Here is a 27,265-nt window from a genome sequence, read left to right on the forward strand (position 1 = left end):
AGCTGTTACTCGATCTTAGATCCGCTTTTCCACCAAACAACCGTGCAGGTGCAGGGAGTGAATCTCCCAGTTGTAACTTGACAAACATGGGACGGTCTCGTCATCTTCAACAGTCTACACGTACCAGTAGGACCGTATCTGGTGCTGGTAACAGCAATTTTATGGAATCTTTTCATAATTTTTTTAGACCCTCCTTTGCAAGGCCACCAGAGACAACAAGTCTGACACATAGTCAACGGCTGGAGAGGATGATACAGGAGTATCTCCAAATGAACATCGATGCCATGACTTTGCAAATGGAGCCTTGCTCCTTTTGGGCTTCAAACCTAGAAAAATGGCCAGAGCTCTCAACTTACGCCTTGGAGATTTTGTCGTGTCCAGCTGCCAGCGTTGTCTCTGAATGTGTCTTCAGTGCTGCTGGGTGTGTGCTGACAGATAAGCGCACGCGTCTGTCCAGTGACAATGTGGACAGACTGACGTTCATCAAAATGAACAAGTCATGGATCCAGAAGGAATTTACAACCCCTGTGTCATCCTGGGGAGAGTAAATGCTTGTGGATTTGGAATGTGCGTGAAGCAAATCTAGCTGTGAAGTGTACAACTAGGGCACAAGTGCTGCCACTGAATGGGTGGGTGTGTGTGGGGCACAATTTTTGGAAAAAAAGAGAGACTCCGCTTGGAGTAACCCTTGCTTACATTGTTTTTAAAAGAAGCCAAGATGAACAAGTCATGGTTCAGCAAAGACTTTATCTACCTACCCCGGTGTCATGCTGGGGACGGTTAATTATGGCGTATTTTTGAATGTGTTTGATGCAAATCAAAACATCCTGTTTGCAACTAGGGCCCAAGTGCTGCCACTGATGGGGTGGGTGTCTGTGTGGCCCAATTTTTGGAAAAAAGGGAGACTCCGCTTGGAGTAACCCTTGCTTGCTGTGTTTTTAAAAGAAACCAAGATGAACAGAGCTGGGATCAGGAAAGACTTTGCTACCTACCCTGGTGTCATCCTGGGGACGGTTAATTATGGCGTATTTTTGAATGTGCTTGATGCAAATCAAAACATCCTGTTTGCAACTAGGGCCCAAGTGCTGCCACTGATGGGGTGGGTGTCTGTGTGGCCCAATTTTTGGAAAAAAGGGAGACTCCGCTTGGAGTAACCCTTGCTTGCTGTGTTTTTAAAAGAAGCCAAGATGAACAGAGCTGGGATCAGGAAAGACTTTGCTACCTACCCTGGTGTCATCCTGGGGACGGTTAATTATGGCGTATTTTTGAATGTGCTTGATGCAAATCTAGCTGTGAAGTGTACAACTAGGGCACAAGTGCTGCCACTGAATGGGTGGGTGTGTGTGGGGCACAATTTTTGGAAAAAAAGGGAGACTCCGCTTGGAGTAACCCTTGCTTACATTGTTTTTAAAAGAAGCCAAGATGAACAAGTCATGGTTCAGCAAAGACTTTATCTACCTACCCCGGTGTCATGCTGGGGACGGTTAATTATGGCGTATTTTTGAATGTGCTTGATGCAAATCAAAACATCCTGTTTGCAACTAGGGCCCAAGTGCTGCCACTGATGGGGTGGGTGTCTGTGTGGCCCAATTTTTGGAAAAAAGGGAGACTCCGCTTGGAGTAACCCTTGCTTGCTGTGTTTTTAAAAGAAGCCAAGATGAACAGAGCTGGGATCAGGAAAGACTTTGCTACCTACCCTGGTGTCATCCTGGGGACGGTTAATTATGGCATATTTTTGAATGTGCTTGATGCAAATCTAGCTGTGAAGTGTACAACTAGGGCACAAGTGCTGCCACTGAATGGGTGGGTGTGTGTGGGGCACAATTTTTGGGAAAAAAGGGAGACTCCGCTTGGAGTAACCCTTGCTTACATTGTTTTTAAAAGAAGCCAAGATGAACAAGTCATGGTTCAGCAAAGACTTTATCTACCTACCCCGGTGTCATGCTGGGGACGGGTAATTATGGCGTATTTTTGAATGTGCTTGATGCAAATCAAAACATCCTGTTTGCAACTAGGGCCCAAGTGCTGCCACTGATGGGGTGGGTGTCTGTGTGGCCCAATTTTTGGAAAAAAGGGAGACTCCGCTTGGAGTAACCCTTGCTTGCTGTGTTTTTAAAAGAAGCCAAGATGAACAGAGCTGGGATCAGGAAAGACTTTGCTACCTACCCTGGTGTCATCCTGGGGACGGTTAATTATGGCGTATTTTTGAATGTGCTTGATGCAAATCTAGCTGTGAAGTGTACAACTAGGGCACAAGTGCTGCCACTGAATGGGTGGGTGTGTGTGGGGCACAATTTTTGGAAAAAAAGGGAGACTCCGCTTGGAGTAACCCTTGCTTACATTGTTTTTAAAAGAAGCCAAGATAAACAAGTCATGGTTCAGCAAAGACTTTATCTACCTACCCCGGTGTCATGCTGGGGACGGTTAATTATGGCGTATTTTTGAATGTGCTTGATGCAAATCAAAACATCCTGTTTGCAACTAGGGCCCAAGTGCTGCCACTGATGGGGTGGGTGTCTGTGTGGCCCAATTTTTGGAAAAAAGGGAGACTCCGCTTGGAGTAACCCTTGCTTGCTGTTTTTTTAAAAGAAGCCAAGATGAACAGAGCTGGGATCAGGAAAGACTTTGCTACCTACCCCGGTGTCATCCTGGGGACGGTTAATTATGGCGTATTTTTGAATGTGCTTGATGCAAATCTAGCTGTGAAGTGTACAACTAGGGCACAAGTGCTGCCACTGAATGGGTGGGTGTGTGTGGGGCACAATTTTTGGAAAAAAAGGGAGACTCCGCTTGGAGTAACCCTTGCTTACATTGTTTTTAAAAGAAGCCAAGATGAACAAGTCATGGTTCAGCAAAGACTTTGCTACCTACCCCGGTGTCATCCTGGGGACGGTTAATTATGGCGTATTTTTGAATGTGCTTGATGCAAATCTAGCTGTGAAGTGTACAACTGGGGCACAAGTGCTGCCACTGAATGGGTGGGTGTGTGTGGGGCCCAATTTTTGGAAAAAAGGGAGACTCCGCTTGGAGTCACCTTGCGGTGTTTTACATGACTTTAGAAGGGCGTGCCATGCCTATATCTGTGTCTCCTCCTCTTTTTCCTTGTCCAGCTCTTTTGTTTTTGCATAAGTATATGTCCTTGTCACTTTCCCATGTGTTTGTGTTGTGTTGTGAGTTGTTTGTGACCTTTTGGACACCTTTGAGGGTGTTTTCTAGGTGTTTTTATGTGTTTGTGATTGCCTGCCATTGTTTTCTATGCAGTTCGAGTTCGGTTCGTCGAACGTTCGACGAGCTGAACTCGAACGGGACCTCCGTTCGGCGAACCGACCTCGAGCCGAACCGGGACCGGTTCGCTTATCTCTACTCTTAACTTAATATTTTGCACAACCTTTTAAGTTATTCATTTCAAATAAACTATTTTTTTAAATACAACTTTGGCACCTATCCACTGGTATTTTGATTTACTCCAGCCATCTCATATATGATGGGTGCTTTTTCCAGACAACATCTTTTAGCTTCTTCCACAGAAGTTGAATAGGATTTAAATCAGGTCTCACATAAGCCCCTTCACAAAAGTCAAATGCTTTAATCTTAGCCATACCTAGATGTTTATAGCTGTATGTTTTGGGTCATTATCCTGTTAGAGAATCCATGACTTGCGACTCAGACCATCTTTCTGTCACTGGGCAAAACATTTCAATCCTGAATGTTGTGATAGTCTTAAGATTTAATTGTACCTTGCACAGATTCAATACATCCGATGTCAGAGGCAGCAAAGCCACCATAAAATGTCTTCTATGTCTTACAGTAGGAACAATGCTTTTTTCTGTGAATGCTTCAATTTTGCATCTGTGAACATATATCTAGCATGACTTGCCAAAAAGCATCTGTTTTGTCTCATCTGTACTAAGTAAATTCTTCCAGAAGTTTTGTGGATATTTAGAATAGGTTTTGGCAAATTTCAGTCTTACATTTGTCATCAATTTTCCATTTACGGTCATAGTCTTATAGACCGTAAACTTAGAATAGTAGGTGAAACTTCAGTAATAGGATAGATATTGTATTTGGAAATGGTGTTATAGCCTTTACCTTTAACATATTTGGCTATAAATTTCTTTCTAATCTTTCTTTCGCTTTCTGTGGTCCATGTTCAGTGTGGTACACATTGTGATTACTTTTCATCCTTTAAATAGGAAGACCGACTGATTAGAAGTTTGTAGATATCTCAGATACTAATTGCAGGACAGACCTTAGTTTAATATGTTCATATGGTCAAATAATTTTCAATCTTTTATAGAGATAATATCATTTTTGTCATTATTTTTTTTAATTGTCTTTTTTTAACTTTCTGTTAAAGCAAAATTTGAAAAAATGATTGATTTTTTAAGTTAATTGTAAACAAATTTAAAGCACCGCACCATCTTTTTTTCAGTGCTGGAGTGATGCTTTAAATGTAAGCCATCTGCCCCCTGTCATATTCTCACCTTTCGGTGGCTTCACCTTTACAGATGCTTCTCTGGTCCTGTGGCACCAACTTGTGACAGTAACTTCGACCGGCCAGAAGTCAGAAGTTACATCACTTGTTCTCAGTTCATCTCTTTGAGAGCCAGAACGAGGTCAAAACGAGGTTCTCATAGAGATGCATTGATTTGTTACCTCTGGCACATTCCATGAAACAGTGGAGTGTATTGGCAGATCACAAATCGCTGGAGCCAGTTGGAGCCACAACAATAGAAGATAAAGCTGCCAGAAGGTGAGTTTCAGATTTAAAATATCTAAAATATCTACATCTCTAAAATATAACAAAAGAGAGTGAACAGGAGCCAGCTGCTATAACTACACAAAAAAACTAAAGCAAAAATATACAGCAGCACTCTGAAAGTGCTAATTATGTGACTTTTATTAGTGACTTTTTTTAACCTTTTGATGGCAATTTACTGCTCATATAAATATTTTTAAATCTGCTCGAAGTGAATTACAAAAAACCCGCATTTGGATAAATGCAGATTTTTTATACAATTTAAGGAGAATTGAATTTCACTCAAATTTATTCACTCAACTCTACTCACAATAAAGCACACTTTTAATATCATATGATATCATGTAAATATATCATAAGTAGTATGCAGAAGACCAACTGTAAATAAATATCATAACCATTATACAGTGTGTCCACCCATATCCTGTCCACCGCCATTAACTTGAGAACGGCGGCAGCTATAAGCATAGAAGTGGTGTCTAGGTATAGTAAAGTAGCCATGCACTATGCAATGAAACCACCTATAGCGCCACCTGCTGGAAAACAACGGACTTAGCATTTTTATCTCGAAAACGGAACAAGATAGAGAAAAGAAGTGAATTAAAAAACTGTAGGGCATCATCAATTCAATACGAATCGACACCTTGCATACAGAAATGCTATGATATGAAACACATGACCCCCCAAAACATTGAATGCTGATCACGCATATGGCGCTCATTTAAGTTTGATGCTCAAAGTGGCCACCGCCAGCTGCAATGCACATCTAGACTCTGGACAGCATACTGTATCTTGCTGCATGTTGTGCAATATGGTAGATTACATGTTTGCACAAGCATCTGTAATACGTCAACGTAGGTCCTGCAATGTTGGTGGAGGGGTCGCATACACCTCCTGTTTGATGTGACCTCACAGAAAGAAGTCCAATGGGGTCAGGTCAGATGACCTTGGAGGTCACTCCACGCAGCCACCATACCCAATGACTTGTAGGAAGGTCTCCATGAGGTATTGCTTGGTGTAAGCAGCCTTGTGAGTTTTACACGTTCTAATCATAGCAATTCTGTATGCAAGGTGTCGATTTGTATTGAATTGATTATGCCCTACAACTTTGTAATTCACTTTTTTCTCTATCTCGTTCTGTTTTCGAGATAAAAATGCTACACCACTTCTATGCCTATAGCTGCCGCCGTTCTCAAGTTAATGGTGATGGACAGGATATGGGTGGCCACACTGTATAAAAGACTTATCCAAAAGCAAGCGTTAGCTTGCAAAAAAGCTGCGGCAAGATTTTTTGCTCTTATTCTCAAGCTATCAATCATGTTCATTGAGAATGATTTGGATTAAATAATCATTTATGGCTCTTAAATATGGCTTCCAGTGTCTGACATTTTGCGTAATCCATGATGAGTAAGCAAGCTAAAAAAAAAATCTGCATTAGGTCAACTGAGGATTTTTGTAAAATTCAAGTAAAATTCAATTTGACTCTGAGTTTGTCCACTAATTTTTACTTACAACTCTACTGCAAGACCATACAAGCCGCTGAACTCAGTGATTGACTGCAGTGATTATGTGAGCTACTGACATGACATCACCAATGCAGTTAAACCACTGGGGCTGCAGCATCAAGATAAAACAGGTGCAATATTCAGGGAGAGATAGTACTATCTAATTTATATTATTTTACAATAAGATAATGTTCACTTTTCTACAATTGTAAAACTCCTTTAAAATAATTACACTCTTAACAATTGATATAAGTTTCTAAGCTTCATCAAAATTCTCTGTTAAATGATAGTGTGCTCTTCAATTACATCCTTCTTATGCATGGAGCACAAAAATGATGAAAGGTAATTCATCACCCTACCAAATTTAATACATAAATAAGTGACTAAATAAACTGTCTGATCAAAAATAATTGTCATTGAGCATCAACATAATAGAGTTCTTAAAAAATCAATTTGTCCTTGAGATGATTTGACTTGTTTCTTAAAAACGAAGCAAACTACTTGATCCTTTACCTGCAGTATGATGGATTACATTAATTAAGGGGGATTCTTGAACAGTATAGAAAATGAAATATTTTCTCTGGTATTTGTATTTCCCCATACACATGTAGAATGATCTATTGCATGTGTGAGAGACTAGAGATAAGCCACAATCAAAACCTACTGTTTATATATACTGTATATGAAGCAATTAACAAGTATTATTATTTATTATTATACAGCCATTAATTCCATGGCACTTTACATGTGAAAGGGGTATACATAATAGGGACAAGTACAACAATCATAAACAAAACAAGGCACAGATTTCTACAGGAAGAGAGAGGACCCTATCCGTGAAGGCTCACAGTCTACGAGGGATGGGTAAGGATACTGTAGGTGAGGACAGAGCTGGTCATACGGTACTATAGTGGTCTAACGGTTACCGCAGGTTGTAGGCTTGTCGGAAGAGGTAGGTCTTCAGGTTCCTTTTGAAGCTTGTCAAGGTAGGCGAGAGTCTAATATGTTGTCAAACAAAATATACATTGATGGTTATTAAAAAGTTATCTTTTGGTATATTCTTTTTTTTTTAAATAGGGTTACACTTTCTATGTTAAAATCAGGATTTTTTTAGTATTTGAAATTTTTCTCTCTCTTTCCAGGAATACTATAATATGTGTATAGCATGTGTGACGCCCCGGGGATGACGATCCTGTTCTGGGACGCCACAGGGCTTGTTCGATATGGCAAACAGGTAATGTCAGTTTTTATTTTCTGTATCATGACGCCACTCACGGCTTGCGGTCAGGGAGGTGAAAGACCACCGCTGCAGGCTTTACGAGTGTTTGGGGCTGATGGAATCTGCAGCCAGGTGAAGTAGCCTCCCGTGAGTGAGGCAGGCCCCAGGGGCTCGGGTGAGTAGGATAGAAGATCCCGAAATAACACAGGCTGAGTCCAAAAGTCTTTCAACTCGTTTTTACTCACTCAGATGTTGCGGTGAGCTGACCCGGGCGTTGCTGTGATTAACCAGGTAAGACCAGGGTTCCTTCGGGCCAGTCTGAAGGTAACCTGTTAGCTCGCCTTCCTAGCACTCTGTGTTCGGATAACCCCTTGACGTGAAGTACCATAGGGGTCTTTCCATTGCCTTTTCTCCCCTGTGTTCGGCCAGTTTGCCGGCAGCGTGGACCAAGTGAGATGGCTCCAGGCTCGGTCCCCTTATTGGTCCCTGCGTTGCTGCTCAAGCTCGGACTCTGTGAGGTTGGTGATGTACCTGTAGTTCCCCTCACCGGCAGGTTTAGCAGATCATTAAACTGGAGTCTGCTCTAGGGACCTGTATCCCGTACATGCCTAGTCACCAGGAGCACCTCTTTTCTCTGACTACGAGGTGACCTTTCTCCCCCGCTAACCGTTACTACCACGTGCAGGGTCTGACTAGTGTCAGCGTGCGTATCTGCCTCGCGACCGCCACGCTCCACTACCAGACTGGCTCTCCTCTCTTCCTGACAACCTCTGCACTTTAGCTCCCAGCCCCTCCGCTTCACCTCTTGAAAAGATTTGAAAGCTAGCCCCCTCTGGAGACTACCCAAGGATCCCCTCTACTGGTGTGGGAGAACTGGTTGCTATGTGTCTGTGCATACACACCTCGTTCTGGCCCTTAGGATTGCCTTGAAGTACTGTCCCAGCATGGGTGCAGTATTCAGTGGTGCCTGACCTGGTCAGGTGCGCCACACATGCAGAGTTAAGGAAAACAAATTTAATTTGCCCCATGTTACGGGGGGCTGTCTGATAATAAAACCTAAAGGAATATCAGACAGTCAGGGTCCACCATGCAAAGACTCTGCTGCAGACTATGGCAGAGTGCAATACCTCTGTTAAACTCACAGAGGAATATAATTAGTAAATAAGGCAATTCCTCCCTTACTTGGACGGTGTGTGGAATGATGTCTGTTAATGATCACAGAGACAAAAGCAGTGAGTGTGAAATGGCACCTACCTAGGTCCGTTCCTCTAGTGGTGCCAGGAGACGGACAGCAGCGTAAGCCGCACAAAGCTCCTACCTGCGTTCGCTCCACTAGTGTGCGAGGACACGAACCACTAGATATGGCACCTGCCTAGGTCCGCTCTTCTAGTGGTGCAAAAGAGACAGACAGCAGCGTAAGCCGCACAAAGCGCCTACCTGCGTTCGCTCCACTAGTGTGCGAGGACACAAACCACTAGATATGGCACCTGCCTAGGTCCGCTCTTCTATTGGTGCAAAAGAGACGGACAGCAGCATAAGCCGCACAAAGCTCCTACCTCTGTTCGCTCCCCCAGTGTGCGAGGATACGAACAACTGCCAGACGCAGTATAAGGAACGTTACCCTAGCGGCAACGTCCACCTACGAATAGAATCACAAGGCCCAGCCGGACCATGTGCCTCAGGCACCTGCCTATGTCCGCTCCACTAAGAGTTAAGGATATGGACTCCAGCCGAAGCTGTAAGGTATAACAACACTACCCTGCCGGTAGCGCTCACCTAACATAGACAGAGAGATGCCTAGAGGGACGTGCACAGGGCGTCTACCCCATGCATGAACCAAGAGGACTGAGCGCCGGGCGGCGTGCGTCAGGGTCTTATATATACTTTGTGCCTCATCCAAGATGAAGGACACCAGAGCCAATCCGCTGCCAGAACGACAGGAATGACGTCACGCTGGCCTATCACCGAGCAAAGCGTCACAAGCACATGACCAGCGACCAATCGGCATAGAAGGTGTCAGAGACATGTGACCACGTGTCACAAGCACATGACCAGCGGCCAATCAGCTTAGAAGGTGTCAGAGACATGTGACCTCGTGTCAGCGATGATGTCACCCGCACATGTGCAATGGTTCCAAGATAGGACTAAGGGGCACTTTGCACACTGCGACATCAAATTGAAAGTGACGCACATCCGGCATCGCAAGCGACATCACAGTGTGTAAAGCCTAGATGATACGATTAACGAGCGCAAAAGCGTTGTAATCGTATCATTGGTGCAGCGTTGGCGTAATTCATAATTACGCTGACGCGACGGTCCGATGTTGTTCCTCACTCCTGCGGCAGCACACATCGCTGTGTGTGAAGCCGCAGGAGCGAGGAACATCTCCTACCGGCATCACCGCGGCTTCCGTAGGTTATGCGGAAGGAAGGAGGTGGGCAGGATGTTTACATCCTGCTCATCTCCGCCCCTCCGTTCCGATTGGCCGCCTGCCGTGTGACGTCGCAGTGACGGCGCACGACCCACCCCCTTAACAAGGAGGCGGGTCGCCGACCACAGGGACATCGCACGGCAGGTGAGTGTGTGTGTGAAGCTGGCGTAGCGATAATTTTCGCTACTCCAGCTATCACCACATATCGCTGCTGCGACGGGGGCGGGGACTATCGCACTCGGCATCGCAGCATCGGCCTGCGATGTCGCAGTGTGCAAAGTGCCCCTTAGTCTCCAGCACTTGCACATGTGCAGTAGCAAGAAATCCGAACATAGTCTCCAGTGCTCGCACATGTGCAGTAGCAAGAAATCCGAACATAGTCTCCAGTGCCACAGCAACCGTAACACCCCATGAGATGTTTATGTCAGGTTTTGGAGTAAATTGCACTATTAAAATATAATTGTTAAAAAAAGTATATACTGTTTGCTGAAACTGGGCGTATACAATTTTCAGTCATATTTTTTAATACTAAAACAAGAAAGGGGTACAAATTTTGGTGTAGTTTTACAGCTGGTTAAAAAGTGCATATACTTAATTTTGCTTTGTTTTTTAGGATAGTCCAAGGAGCATTAGAACGTGTGTGTGCTTTATTAAATTTATCAAAATTCAATCTAACTATTTATATGAACTATCATTTTAAATAAATTTGAGTTTATAAATTGAACAGCAATTGCTTTTGTTCAAACACATTTAAAATCTCTTCGAAACATAGACCCTGCTCAGATTGGAAGACCACCCCTGATCACTGAATATCATCATCTGAGTTAAATACATTGTAGGCATATATATATAAATCCATTAACTGCAGTTTGGTGACTTGGCAGTTAGGCTGTGTCTTAAGATCTCTATGTAGAATGAGCTGTGTGCTCTAACCTCCTATATCTACCCTGTAAAAACCTAAAATGTAATGATATGTCGGTTGTGACCGACCTGAGACAAAAAGCTGGCTCCCTGCTGTGAATGACAAATACTCGGATCCGAGTGAGGGCAACTAATTTCTCTTAATTGCACTTTCTGGGCATAAAATGTTAGTGTTCGGAGGACAAAACTCCACCCACCAGAACAAGCCCCGTCCACTCAACAATTAAATTGACCCATTGCAAGTGGGTGGGTTTTTGGCAGTGGGTGGGCAGGGTTTTGGCCACGTTAACATCATTTTAAATATGGGTTCACCTGGGGTAACATATATTTAATATGGATCCATTTAGGAACCAAAAGATCTGATTCTTTTTCGTGAGTAGAGCTAAGGGAACTGGATCAACAAAAAAAGCCAGACTGCACATCCCTACTAAAATGGTACTGTTTGTCAAAGTCTTATCTTTTATAGTAGCTATGATAGTCCTGCTTGATTGGCTGTGCTAAACCATGTGATATGATAGCTGCATCGCAATATAGGGAAGGGCCTGCCTGATGTACTTTTCCCCTTTTTCTTCTCAATTTGAGTTGCAAATTGTAAGAATTTGAGGAAATTCGATGATTTTTGAATATTTAAGAAACATTCTACATGTTTCTACTTATAAAAAGTTAGAGTACCATTATCAAAGAACCAGTTTGATGTATGCAGAAAAGCATAAACAAAGTTGAGACTCAAGTATTTAATAGTATAGGCTTTGCAGTTTATTAAACTGAGTAGAAAAATTACAATGTAATAGGTTAGTGCCTCGAATCTGCAACATCTACAATGTATACCTCGGTAAGTATACCATAAATATCATAAATATATATATATATATATATATATATATATAAATCAGCCTATATTGTATTATTTATTTATTTTCTATCTTGTTACATTTCTCAATGCTGAATGAGACATAACCCTTGTTTTTAACTCCTACGAGAATTTGATATTACCTATAATCATTTCAATCATATCTACATCCACCCAATTTTGGATAATGTCTATAAATGTGCCTAAGTGGGGAAACGGATTTGGTAAAATCTTAAAATTTTTAAGGGATCAAGTAAAAAATAGAAACATTAATATACCGTATTAATATATTTTACTAGATTAAGTGTCTAAATATGGCACATACAATATATTTTAATTTGTAATAATTATTTTATTTCCCAAAATGTATTATTGTAATATTCTGGAATAAAAATATTTAAGTGTTAACTTGTTACTTGGAGAGGTGAACTTATTCAACCTTGCTTCTAGCTTAAATCCATTTAGCCCTTTTATTCTTAATGTGCCAGGAATTCAAAGTCCAAATTAATTTATGACAATATTATGTAGTATTTTTTAAAATTGAGGTAATTTATTGCTCTGGTTTGACCTTTTCAGTATTCTGTAATTTAGCTGACCTTCAATTTTCACTCAGTTTCCTACTTCTAGTTCACAAAGTTATAGAAAAGAGCAGTTAACCAATCCAAACGCAATAATGAAAGGTCAAATTTACACAACACTGTTGAAAGAGTGAATTGGTTAATCCATCAAAGTATGAATTCCATCAAATGCCCATTTAATGCCAAAAAGTCCTACTATTATATGTACCTCGCCAACCTCATAGATTTATGCTATCAGTTTCATGGTCTCAAAGAATGTGTTTTAGGTTACAATAAATCATTAAAAACAATTCAAGCTAGTTATATTCAATAAGAAATGACATATTATATCTAATTATTCTACTTACGACACCTATAAATTTACAGAATCACAAATAGTAGTTTGAAATCTTTCAGTTGTAACATTGGATGAGATCTCATATATTCCTGAAGAACTACATAAGTGCATCTCAATAAGTTAGAATATCATCAAAAAGTTAATTTATTTCAGTAATTCAATACAAAAAGTGAAACACATATGTTACATAGAGTCATTACAAACAGAGTGATCTATTTCAAGTGTTTCTTTCTGTTAATGTTGATGATTATGGCTTACAGCCAATGAAATGCCACAGGTTATTATATTGGAAAATTAGAATAATTACCACAAAACACCTGCAAAGGCTTCCTGAGCATTTAAAATGATGCCGTAGTCTGGTGTAGTAGGGTACACAATCATGGGGAAGACTGCTGATTTGACAGATGTCCAGAAGGTGTCATTGACACTCTTCACAAGGATAAATCTTTGGCAGATCTGTGGTTGCAGTGAAATCATGAACATATTGTTCCATTTGTACACAGCCACAAACCTGGCACTGATTGTCCACAATTTCACTGCAACCACAGATCTGCCGCAGATTTATCTGTGTGTGTGAGACAGGGCCTTTAGCCACAAAAGGCAATTGATAAAAAAGCTGGCTGTTTACAGAGTGCTGTATCCAAGCGTATTAATAGCAAGTTGAGAGGAAGGAAAAAGTGTGGTAGAAAAAGGTGTACAAGCAACCGGGATAACCACAGCCTTGATAGGATTGTTAAGAAAAAAAGTTCAACAATTTGGGGGAGATTAGCAAGGAGAGGACTGCTGTTGGAATCAGTGCTTCAAGAGCCACAACACAGAGACATATCCAGGACATTGGCTACAACTCTCCTTGTGTAAAGCCACTCATGACCAATAGACAATGTGAGAAGCATCTTACCTTGGCCAACGATAAAAAGAATTGGACTTTTGCTCAGTGGTCCAAGGTGTTGTTTTCAGATGAAAGTAAATTTTGCATTTCATTTGGAAATCAAGGTCCCAGAGTTTGGAGGAAGAGTATAGAGGCCACAATCCAAGCTGCTTGAGGTCTAGTATGAAGTTTCCACAATCAGTGATGGCTTGGGGGGCTCATGTCATCTGCTGGTGTAGGTCCACTGTGAGTTATCAAGACTAATGTAAGTAAAGCCAATTACCAAGAAATTTAAGAGCACTTCATTTTTCCCTCTGCTGACAAGCTTTTTGGAGATTGAAATTTCATTTTCCAGCAACACTTGGCACCTGTCCACGCTGCCAAAAGTACCAATACCTGGTTTAATAACTACAATATCACTGTGCTTGATTGGCCAGCAAACTTGCCTGACCAAAACCCCATAGAGAATCATTGGGGTGTTGTCAAGAGGAAGATGAGAGACTCCAGGCCCAAGAATGCAGATGAGCTGAAGGCTGCTATCAAAGCAACCTGGGCATTCATAACACGCGTCCATGCCACGCTGCATTGATGCAGCAATTCACGCAAAAGGAGCCCCGACCAAGTATTGAGTGCACTTACTGTACATTCTTTTCCGTAGGCCAACATTTCTGAGTTTTAAATCATTTTTTCAGTTAGTCTTATATAATATTCTAATTTTCTGAGATAATGACTTGGGTTTTAATTGGCTATAAGCCATAATTATCAACACTAATAGAAATAAACACTTGAAATATATCACTCTGTGTGTAATGACTCTATATAATGTGTTTCCCTTTTTGTATTGAATTACTGAAATAAATTAACTTTTTGATGCTATTCTAATTTTTAAGGAACATTCATATATATCTTTTCAGCTGGGCATTTTGTGTTTTTGTTATACCCTGTTTGAATGTAAGCACTGTCTATGTATATATCATTTTTGAGGGTTGTAATATTTATTCACTGGTCTATGATCAATTGAGGCACTTTTCTTTGCTTGCTTTTAAAGAAAAAAAAATTCCCAATAAAATTAATATTTTTCAGAGAGTTAATTTGACTCCGTCACTAGTTATTTTTGGCTTACTAATGCTGAAAATTGTGTTGTATTGTTTCCCTTTTTGTATTGAATTACTGAAATAAATTAACTTTTTGATAACATTATAATTAGTGATGAGCGAGTACTAAAAAGATCGGGTGCTCGAGGCTCGGGCCAAGCATCCCAAGATACTCGTGTACTCGGCCCGAGCACCGAGCCCAATGTTATCCTATGGGAGACCCGAGTATTTTTCTGAAATGACCCCCGGCAGCATGTAGAAACCCTAAAAATGTCACAAAAGTCTCAGAAGAGTGCTCAAATGACATGGCAACAGCATGGGGAAGACCCCTTGAAGCATTTATCACTCAAAAGTCACAGCTGTGAACAATTTTGTCCGCGTTTTACGCCATTTTTACGGACTCACCAGAAAACCTTCAAAAATGACACCAAAATGAATTTTCATGGCAGAAATGTTAAGGGCACATACCCAATAGTGAGATAGAGCTGGTGTATGTTACTTTTTGAGATTAATACATGAAAGATTTTACGTAAAACATTGTGTGGCACTCCGATGTCCCTGAGAAGAGACGTACATGAAGGCCTCTTGAGTCTAATGTGCCCATTTTGAGGAAGTGAGTCTTTGTAGTATTTTCCTTTGCCAGGGCAGTCCAAAATTGTGAAGCTCACCAATGCCCCTGCATACAGACGTGCATGAGGGCCTGTAAACCTGAAGTGCTTATTGCAAGGAAGTGGGTCTATTGTAGTATAGCCTTCTGGCAGGACAGCCAAAAATTGGGAGGCTCCACGTTGTCCCTGGATAGAGACGTGCATGAGGGCCTGTAAACCTGAAGTGTCCATTGTCAGGAAGTGGGTGTATTGTAGTATAGCCCTTTGGCAGGGCAGCCAAAAATTGGGAGGCTTCACGTTGTCCCTGGATAGAGACGTGCATGAAGGCCTGTAAACCTGAAGTGCCTATTGTAAGGAAGTGGGTGTATTGTAGTATAGCCCTTTGGCAGGGCAGCCAAAAATTGGGAGGCTCCACGTTGTCCCTGGATAGAGACATGCATGAGGGCCTGTAAACCTGAAGTGCCCATTGTAAGGAAGTGGGTGTATTGTAGTATAGCCCTTTGGCAGGGCAGCCAAAAATTGGGAGGCTCCACGTTGTCCCTGGATAGAGACGTGCATGAGGGCCTGTAAACCTGAAGTGTCCATTGTCAGGAAGTGGGTGTATTGTAGTATAGCCCTTTGGCAGGGCAGCCAAAAATTGGGAGGCTCCACGTTGTCCCTGGATAGAGACGTGCATGAGGGCCTGTAAACCTGAAGTGCCCATTGTAAGGAAGTGGGTGTATTGTAGTATAGCCCTTTGGCAGGGCAGCCAAAAATTGGGAGGCTCCACGTTGTCCCTGGATAGAGACGTGCATGAGGGCCTGTAAACCTGAAGTGCCCATTGTAAGGAAGTGGGTGTATTGTAGTATAGCCCTTTGGCAGGGCAGCCAAAAATTGGGAGGCTCCACGTTGTCCCTGGATAGAGACGTGCATGAGGGCCTGTAAACCTGAAGTGCCCATTGTAAGGAAGTGGGTGTATTGTAGTATAGCCCTTTGGCAGGGCAGCCAAAAATTGGGAGGCTCCACGTTGTCCCTGGATAGAGACGTGCATGAGGGCCTGTAAACCTGAAGTGCCCATTGTAAGGAAGTGGGTGTATTGTAGTATAGCCCTTTGGCAGGGCAGCCAAAAATTGGGAGGCTCCACGTTGTCCCTGGATAGAGACGTGCATGAGGGCCTGTAAACCTGAAGTGCCCATTGTAAGGAAGTGGGTGTATTGTAGTATAGCCCTTTGGCAGGGCAGCCAAAAATTGGGAGGCTCCACGTTGTCCCTGGATAGAGACGTGCATGAGGGCCTGTAAACCTGAAGTGCCCATTGTAAGGAAGTGGGTGTATTGTAGTATAGCCCTTTGGCAGGGCAGCCAAAAATTGGGAGGCTCCACGTTGTCCCTGGATAGAGACCTGTTAGGTTCTTAGTGCCTCCGTGCTTGCATTTAAAAACCGCACGTGTGTGCCTGTTGGTGGCAGCGTTAAGGTGCACTTGTGTGCGTTTTGCAAAAACTTGGATATAACGCACAAGTCTAGTGAATACACATCAGCACAGCATTGCAAAATGCGCAAGGGCGTTGGCAACAAACAAGGAAGTGGACGTGATGGTGGTGCAGGCAGAGACCTAGGTCGTGTGCAAGCTCTAATTTCGCCACAACAAAGGGCCACATCTACTCGCTCGCACGTCCTGTCCCAAATTCTTGGGGACCGCAGCAGTACACCGCTCTTGAACCAAGACCAGTGTCAACAGGTTGTTAGTTGGATAGCGGATAATGCTTCCAGTCAGATAGGCACCACCACAAACACTCTGTCTTCCACACGGTCAAGTGTCAGTAGCCGTGATACTGCACCGCACATTTCAGAACCTGATCCTCCTTCCTACCACCAGGCTGAGTACACGTCCACGGACATTACTGATCCCACACTTGGACACTCGGAAGAGCTGTTCACGTTTCCATTCACACATTCTGGCCTCTCGCCAGCTCCTGTTGAAGTGGGCCATGACGAGATTGTATGTACAGATGCCCAAATATTTGAGAAGCCACGTTCTCACGAAGTTGGCAACGTGTCTCAACAAGGGGTGGACGATGATGAGACACAATTTTCAGGAAGTCAGGAGGAGGAGCAGGGTGCGGAAGAGGAAGACGACGTGGTGGATGATCCAGTAACTGACCCAACCTGGCAGGAGGATATGCAGAGCGAGGACAGCAGTGCACAGGGGGAGGGAGGCGTAGCCTCCCAACAGGCAGTAAGAAGCAGGGTGGTGGCCCCAGGCAGACGTCAGGCAACCGTTCCCCGGAACAACAACACGACACAAGGTGCCTGTACAAATGTTAGGTCTTCCCGAGTCTGGCAGTTTTTTAAGTTGGCTCCAGATGATTCTAAAAAGGCCATTTGCAACACCTGCCATGCCAGCATCAGCAGGGGTACCAAAACTAGCAGCCTGACCACCACCAGCATGATCAGGCACATGTCAGCCAAGCACCCGACTTTGTGGGATGTACAACAGAGTCGAGGAGCAGTGCTTGCTGATGTCACTGCTACGTCTTTGCTTGTTGTGCATGCGAGCCAATCCCCTGTCCATGCTGCCCACGAACAAGCCTCCTCCGGCCCTGCACCTGCAGTTGCCCACACAGAAATAACACCATCATCAAGCATGTCCTTGTCCCAGCGCAGCGTTCAGTTATCCATTCAGCAAACCTTTGAACGCAGGCGCAAATACACTGCCAACGCCCCAAATGCCACACTTCTAAATGCTAACATTTCGCGACTGCTTGCGCTGGAAATGTTGCCTTTTAGGCTGGTGGAGACAGAAGCATTCCGCGACATGATGGCGGCAGCTGTCCCACGTTACTCGGTCCCCAGCCGCCACTATTTCTTCCGGTGTGCCGTCCCCGCATTGCATAACCACGTGTCACAAAACATCACACGTGGCCTGAACAACGCTGTTTCAGCCAAAGTCCACCTAACCACAGACACGTGGACAAGTGCTTGTGGTCAAGGCCGCTACATCTCGTTGACAGCACACTGGGTTAATATTGTGGAAGCTGGGACCCAGTCTGAGCGAGGGACGGAACACGTCCTTCCCACACCAAGTTTTGCAGGCCCTACCTCAGTCAGGGTTTCACCCACACTCTACAGCTCCGGAATGTCATGCTCCTCAGCCTCCTCCTGCGCATCCTCATCCACTTTACCCTCCACACCAGTCCCAAGCTGGAAGTGTCGCGGGCGGAGGAGGGGACGCTGCGCTCTCCCACTGCTCGGGTCCGGCTGCCGCTGCTCTACGGCTGCTGCTGCTCGGTGGCTCGAGCGATGGCCGGATCCCGAGGACTCGAGCGGCGCTCCTCGCCCGTGAGTGAAAAGGGGTGATTTGGGTTTTGGGGATATTGTCCGTGACGCCACCCACGGTTGTGGTGATTGTGTGGACACCACCGCTGCTCTGGACGGGGATCCCGGGAGCCTGTGACAGGGAGCAGCTTTGTTGTTATTTCTCCCCTCCGTGGGTAGGGGGGTTGGTTGTCCCGGGGCCCGGTGATGGGGTAGAGATGGATGACAGGCGGGTTGCGGGGCCTGATGAGGTGCAGGGTCGCAGGGGCAGCGCTGTGCCGCACGGCACGGAGGTACTCACTCAGCCCAATGATGAAGACACAGTTCACGGTAAAACAAGTGGCTGGATGGACGGGTCCCTCGGACGGCTGCGGTTGTTCCTCCCTGCAGGTTAGTGATGACTGTCTCTCCCTGCACCTAAGTTCAGTGTTGGTAGTGATGGTTTCCCAATGGTAACCCGCTCCCCGACCTGGATATGGGCCGGAGGAGCCCCTTTTGCCCACAGGCGCTGGCCCTGGGAGACGGTTGCCCTTGGCGGTGGTGGTGTCTCCCCTTCACGGTTGGACGGTTGCCTTCTATCGGGACTTGGCTGTTTGGAAACCCGGAGGTCCCTTTCACTAACGGATTTGGCAACTTCACGGCGACACCAAGCCTTGCCGGGATTCGAAAGGCCCCTGCCAATGTTGCTGGCTTCTCTTTGTATACCGGTCCGGTACGGCCGGGTCACCACCCGTCCACGGTCCTTACGGCAGACTCCAATCGGCCTCCACTGCAGACGGTCACCACATCCTGCCAACCTTGCTGTTTTGTCCGGGCCACACACCCAGACCAACTTCAGGCTCTTTGCTGTCACTTTTCTCCTCTCTACTACTTTCCTCCTTCCACTTCTTTAGCTTAACTCTCACTGCCTGTGTTTTCCCTCCTCCAGGACTGTGAACTCCTTGGTGGGTGGAAACCAACCGCCTGGCTCCACCTCCTGGTGTGGACAACAGCCCCTGGGGAAGGCAACAAGGATTTTGTGTTTTGACTATGATGTGCCTGCAGGGAGTGTGGGGTGTGTAAGTGTTGTGCTCTGTGGCCCCTGGCTTGTCCAGGGCGACACAGAAGCACTGCAGCACTGCCTCGGCGAAGCAGGAACAGGCTGTGCTGAAGCTAATCTGCATAGGTGACAAACCCCACAATGCAGAAGAGGTGTGGACAGCTCTGAATCAGCATGCAGATCACTGGCTCACACCTCTGAACCTAAAGCCAGGAAAGGTTTTGTGTGACAATGGCCAGAACTTGGTGGCGGCTTTGAGGCGAGGCCAGCTGACACATGGTCCATGCGTGGCCCATGTGCTCAACCTCGTGGTTCAGCGGTTTCTAAAGTCATACCCAGAGCTGTCTGATCTGCTGGTAAAAGTTTGCCGCCTGTCTGCATATTTTCGAAAGTGACCTACTGCTTCAGCCGGCCTTGTCGGCTTTCAGCGCCATTTGCATCTTCCGGCTCACAGATCGGTGTGTGATGTCCCCACGCGTTGGAATTCAACTCTGCACATGTTGGTCAGGATATGTGAGCAGAAGAGGGCAGTTGTTGAGTACCTGCATCACCTAAGCCGTTTGGAAATGGGTCAAACTCCACACATAACACCTGAGGAGTGGAGATGGATGTCCGACCTATGTACCATCCGCCAAAACTTTGAGGACACCACCAAGATGGTGAGCGGCGATGTCGACATTATTAGCGTCACCATATCGCTTCTCTGCCTTCTAAAATGGTCTCTGCTCAAAAAACAACCATGATGCATTGCAGGCGGAGCGCGATGAGTTTGAGCAAGAAACAGTAGTGGGTGTGGGTGATAACACACAGCCCAGCCTTGTCTCATCACAACGTGCAGTGGAAGACTATGACGAGGAGGAGGATGAAGACATGGAGCAACTCTCCGGCCAAATTGAGGATATGACATGCAGTCATATCCTCGGTTCAGCGTGGCTGGCCAGAGGACAGGGTAGATGATGAGGAGGAGGAGGAGGAGGACAGCATGTTCAGTCATCGTGTTGGTCAGGATACTGAAGTGATGGCTGTTAAGAGTCTGGCACACATGGCTGACTTTATGGTAAGCTGCCTGTCTCGTGACCCTCGCGTTAAGAACATCTTGGCCGACAATTATTACTGGTTGGTAACACTGTTAGACCCACGCTAAAAGCACAACTTTATGTCTCTTATTCCCGAGGCGGAGAGGTCAGGCAAAATGCAGCAGTTCCAGAAGGCCATAGTCACGGAAGTAGGCAAAGCATTCCCCTCACAAAACGCTAGCGGCATAGGTCAGGAATCAGTGGACAACCAAGGCGTACAGCCGAGAGGGGCACAAGTCCAATCCGCCAGAGGAAGGGGAACAGTCTTCAAGATGTGGGACAGTTTTCTCAGCCCCTCACATACCACAGCCCCTGAGGTGCGGGGTAGTGCCACAAGAAATCCTAAGTTTGCCCAGATGCTCAAGGAGTACCTTGCAGATCAAACAACTGTACTCCGACATTCCTCTGTGCCTTACAATTAATGGGTATCCAAGCTGGACACGTGGCATGAATTGGCTCTCTACGCCTTTGAAGTCCTGACCTGCCCTGCCGCTAGCGTTTTGTCACAGCGTGTTTTTAGTGCCGCAGGTGGAATCATTACAGATAAACGCACCCGCCTGTCAACTGAAAATGCTGACAGGCTGACTCTGATCAAGATGAACAAGGGTTGGATTGGGCCAGACTTCACCACACCACCAGCAAATGACAGCGGAATTTAAAGTTTGTAACGGGAATTTGCCATGTACCTCCACTCACCCATGGTAACACACTTCTGGACTTTGGCTAATCGCTGGACTGCTCCTCCTTCTCCTCATGCGCCATCATGATGACCGTTACAATAGTTAGGCCGTTGTTTCAGGTATACCCCCAGTGGTAAATTTTTTCGCCCATTCTTTCAGAATGGGCATTACAACGACAGGAGACCCGCTCCTTTGCAATGGGAACAATGTTTTGAGTCCCTCATGCACATCTCTATCCAGGGACAATTTGGAGCCTCCAAATTTTTGGCTGCCCTGCCTAAGGGCTATACTACAATAGACCCACTTCCTTACAATGGGCACTTCAGGTTTACAGGCCATCATGCACGTCTCTATCCAGGGACAATATGGAGCCTGATGCTGCCACCGACTGCCACACACGTGCGGTTTTTAAATGCAAGCACGGACGCACTAAGAACCTAACAGGTTTTTAGGAGCGACAATTACTGAGAAGTCTGACACTATCAGACACTGCTGACTGACGTGTATTATTCACTAGACTTGTGCGTTATATAATAGTTTGTGCAAATCGTGCACCTGTACGCTGCCACCGACAGGCACTTTAAATGCAAGCACGGACGCACTAAGAACCTAACAGGTTTTTAGGAGCGACAATTACTGAGAAGTCTGACACTATCAGACACTGCTGACTGACGTGTATTATTCACTAGACTTGTGTGTTATATAATAGTTTGTGCAAAACGTGCACCTGTACGCTGCCACCGACAGGCACACACGTGCGGTTTTTAAATGCAAGCACGGACGCACTAAGAACCTAACAGGTTTTTATTTTTAGGAGCGACAATTACTGAGAAGTCTGACACTATCAGACACTGCTGACTGACGTGTATTATTCACTAGACTTGTGTGTTATATAATAGTTTGTGCAAAACGTGCACCTGTACGCTGCCACCGACAGGCACACACGTGCGGTTTTTAAATGCAAGCACGGACGCACTAAGAACCTAACAGGTTTTTATTTTTAGGAGCGACAATTACTGAGAAGTCTGACACTATTAGACACTGCTGACTGACGTGTATTATTCACTAGACTTGTGCGTTATATAATAGTTTGTGCAAATCGTGCACCTGTACGCTGCCACCGACAGGCACTTTAAATGCAAGCACGGACGCACTAAGAACCTAACAGGTTTTTAGGAGCGACAATTACTGAGAAGTCTGACACTATCAGACACTGCTGACTGACGTGTATTATACACTAGACTTGTGCGTTATATAATAGTTTGTGCAAATCGTGCACCTGTACGCTGCCACCGACAGGCACACACGTGCGGTTTTTAAATGCAAGCACGGACGCACTAAGAACCTAACAGGTTTTTAGGAGCGACAATTACTGAGAAGTCTGACACTATCTGGACTGTTTTAGACTGTGTACACCAGCCCCAGATATGATGAAGGCTGGCATACGGTCACCACTAGGAATGGCTATATACCCTGCCTGCCTGCCTGCCTGTATACTGCTACAATAGTCCTGACAAGGACTCTTCTGGTCACTAGCCTGTATTCCGACCTGGCTATACCCTGCCTGTATACAGCAACAATAGTCCTGAGAAGGACTCTGCTCCTGTACTCCGACCTGGCTATACCCTGCCTGCCTGTATACAACTATAATAGTCCTAAGAAGGACTTCTGGTCACACTGTTTGCAGCCCTGCTCCGGAACTAACTATAAAGGGCCGCAAACCTTTCCCTGAAGCAGCAACACTCTCCCTGCACTGACTGTCTGGATGGCTGTGTGCAGAGCACAGCGCGCCCGCCGGTATAAAGGCTCGGTCACGCTGTGCAGGCCGGCCAATCACTGCAATTCCACAACTAACAGGGCTGTGGCATTGCAGTGGTCTGCCAGCCAATCCCTGCATGAGGGCTGGCTCTTAAAAGAGCGCCAACATGCAGGGATGAAGACCACGAGTACAGCACGAGTATCGCGAGATTACTCGGTCCCCGCCGAGTAGCCCGAGTACAGTGATACTCGTGCGAGTACCGAGTAGTAACAAGCATACTCGCTCATCACTAGTTATAATTTGTTGAGATGCATTTGTATATATTTGTCATATAGTTAAATTCAAAAGCTAAAGCAACAATCCAGAAAGCAATGAAATCCTTGCAGCAAATCCAAAGCTAAAAGACACTATGTGAATAGACCAACAATGGTCCATTCCTGGTCCACAAAGTTTTCCTCCGTTCACTTGATAGATCATAATTAATAATTCGTAAATTATAATCAATAACTTTTCTACTTAAATGTTACAAAAATCCACATTTTTCAAAGTGAGAATTATTTTGTAATATTATTCCTGGTGAGTTCATCACAAGGATGGGCACTGACTACAAATTTTTTTAAACCATAAAAGTCCATCAAAATGTTAAAAAATAAGTAATAAAACTTTATGCTTACCTCTTCGGGCCCTCCACTCATAACTATCACCCGTCTTATCTCCGTGGCACCTTTGGATTGGCACCGTCAGTGCTGAATTTTTTCTCCTTGAGGAGGATTGCGCAAATCTATTACTGGCCTAACAAAACCAAAAGCTTCAGCTGACTGACCAAGCCCAAGTGATTCCAACACACTCAATGCTGATCCAAAGATGTGATAAGGATGAGCCGGTTAGCTGTAAAGAGTTTAAGGGCTGGTGGGGTGATGGTGAGATGAGTGTAAGGATGTTCATTATTTTTATATATCACATTTGTTATGCCCTAAGGTCTCCCTGCACAAGGTAAAACAGGTCCTGCATGAACATAAGCCAAAATGTTATATAAAAATCTAGTAAGTAAAGTTTATTGGTAATTAAAGAGAATGATTTATAAAAATTACACATTTTCAAATTTAAAGAAATGCATACAAAAACTTACTGCATAATGCACCTCTTCAGTGTCGCTGCCACTTGTTTAGTCCAAATTGCATTTTCAGATCAGTAATGCAAGTACTGAAATACCTTTGGCCTTGATTGCTAGGCTGAGGCTTCAAAGCTTGCTAGGCCAGGGAGGGTTCTGCGCATGTTCAGACAAGGCATGCACCAAACACAAAAGCCTTTGCCTATCAACTGAGCCTCCAGGGATTTTGAGAGTTATTGCCACTGATCCAAAGATGTCTGTCACGAACACCAAACACATGTTGTGTGTAGCAAAGCACCTTGAAAAGTGAGTATAAAGTATTTTTACTAACATTTTGATTGCCTTCTTTGGTTCAGGAAAAATGGCAATCAGTGTTTACCATTTTGCTGTATCAGCTCGGAAGCAAATTTCAAAAAATCTGCATTTGGACGAATGAGAATTTAAGTAAAATTTGAGTAAAATTCAATTTCACTCACATTTATTCTCTCATCTGTACAGCAGAAACTAAAAAATATTAGACAGTCAGAATCCTATAATTTTGACTTGGGAAAATTGTATTGGTTTTTGTGATGGATTAATTCACATGTCTTTGAAACAAGAACAGTGCTCAGATCGGATGACACCAAAATCTGATTCTTGAGTACGTCTGCGGTGCTGAAACACATTGAAAATAAGAATAGTTGTCTTAACCTCTGAATAATAATCTAAAGTAACAAAGGAAGGTTCTGAACCTGCATAGTCAGATTGACTGGGAAATGATTGATCTGTGATACATTGTAACAATAATACCTCAATGACAGCATTTTTTTAACACTCTCATGACATGCGCCATACATGTATGGCGCAAGTCAGAAGCGGGTGTATGGAGTGATTGTTAATCTGTTACATCCTGCTTTCAAACTTTAACATCAGAATTTAACATGCACCTGCATGGGGTGTGCCATTTTAAGCTCCCATTGGTGCGTCTTTGATGTGATCGTAGGTTGCCATTATGTTACTAGGACAGCAGGAGTCTGCTAAAAACTTCTGTGCTTGTTATAGCAGTGTCTTTTTGAAAACCTGCCTGTGGTGGGGCAAAGGCTTCAAAAGAGAATGTAATCTTCACTATACGCATCAATGCTATGGCATTGCTGTACAGAGCACAAGTGGTCAGATGATCAAAACATTAAGTTCTATAGGGAGACTTAAAAACAGAAATAAATAAAAAAGGTTTAAAAAAAACGAAAAAAATAAATAAAAACAATAAAGTTCAAATCACCCCTCTTTTGTCCCATTAAAGATTAAGGTAATAAAAAAATACACATATGTTTTACCACCATATTCAGAAAAGTTCAATCTATCAAACTATAAAATAATTAAAACAATCGGTAAACACTGTAAGCAATATAAAATAAAAAATGCCAAGTTATGGTTTTTGATTGCTGCAGTACCTCAAACAAACTGTAACAAGTGATCAAAACATCATATATACTGTATATGGTGCTAATAAAAAATGCATCTCATCCAGCAAAAAAAACCAAACCATCATACAGCTGCATCGACTCAAAAATGAAAATGTTATGGGTCTCGGAAAATGGCGATATAACCACCCAATTGCCCCCCAAATTTATAATTGGAAATTTCTCATATTTTAACCACTAAATTAACAAAATGTATGCCATAGAAACATGTCAGAATTGTGTTTTTTTCATAAATTATCCCCATTTGAATTTTTTTCCCCATTTTCCAGTATACTATGTGATAAAATGTATTGTATCTTTCAAAGAACAACTCATACTGCAAAAAAAAGCCCTCATATATCTATTATATCTATGTGGAAAGATGAATGGAAAAGTTATGGCTCTGGGAAGAAGTGAAGGAAAAAACAAACACAAAAATGGAAAATGATCCCATCCTGAAGAGGTTAATATTCCTCACACACTGTAATTATGGAGGGAAGTTTAATGTTTTTATGTCTTAAAGATGCACTCCCATTAAGTTTTTAATTCATTAAATGTATGTATAATATGCATGTAATATAGTGTGTTTTAATACCGTGTTTTTCCAAAAATAAGACACTGTCTTATAATTTTTTTGCCCCCAAAAAAGCACTAGGGATTTTTTTGGAGGTGGTCTTATTCTTGGAGAAATATGGTTGGGGGTAAATTTACCCCCCCAAAAAAGCAGACCCCCCCCATCCCAGGAGACTCATACTTACCAGACTGGGACATCTGCGTGGCTCCCAGGTCCTCCTGTGATCTCCGGGGGGTGCTCCCAGCAGGTATGCTGCACGCTGTCCTCCCCTGCTTCTGGCCAACACACTCACACACAGCAGATCACAAACACAGACTCACTCACTCACTCATCACATCCAGCATTACAGAATGCTTTTGGCTCCAGGGAATGATGGGAGGAGGTCACGAGTAGCAGGTCCTGTAAGCAAGTATTGCGGCATGTCCTTGCGCTCCACCGCACTGCCTCTCAGTATTTTGCCAGCGAGAACAAAATCGCTGTCGCTGGATGTGGTGATTGTGTGTGCGATCGGATGTGTGTGTGAGATCTGATGTGTGTGGGGGTGCGATCACTGCAGATCCTCCAGCTCAGTGTCGGATGAGTGTGATTACGGGGTGTCCGTTGTCTATAATGAAGTGTCCTGCAGTATATTTACATTTTTAGCTGCATGGGCATCCCATTATTGAACTATGACTAGGGCGTATTTTTGGGGGAGGGCTTATATTTAAGCCTTGCTCTGAAAATGCTGAAAATCCCTGCTAGGACTTTTTTTTTTGGGGAGGTATTATTTTTGGAAAAACACGGTAATATACTCACCACTGACTAATAAAGCTTCAAAGTTGTGCAGATAATGTAAAAAACATATGCAATCTTAGACCTGTTTAGCTTGTCTTTCAAAATAGGCTTCTTTATTTATTTATTTTTTTTGCTGATGTCTTATTGCAAATTATAGTTCTTAATCATTTAAAATATACGTATATATGTAATGTTGTGATCATAGTGTGCTATCTATTTTTGGGTCTCTGTTTTAATATAAATTGGATAAAAACTGTACATTGATTTCATAATGTGATTGCTTACATCTCTCATAATTAGCGATCAGGCAACAATCAAATTCGCCCATTTACACGTTTTTGGGGGGTAGTT

The sequence above is a fragment of the Anomaloglossus baeobatrachus genome, chromosome 2, assembly GCF_048569485.1.
Source record: "Anomaloglossus baeobatrachus isolate aAnoBae1 chromosome 2, aAnoBae1.hap1, whole genome shotgun sequence".
Classification (NCBI taxonomy): domain Eukaryota; kingdom Metazoa; phylum Chordata; class Amphibia; order Anura; family Aromobatidae; genus Anomaloglossus; species Anomaloglossus baeobatrachus.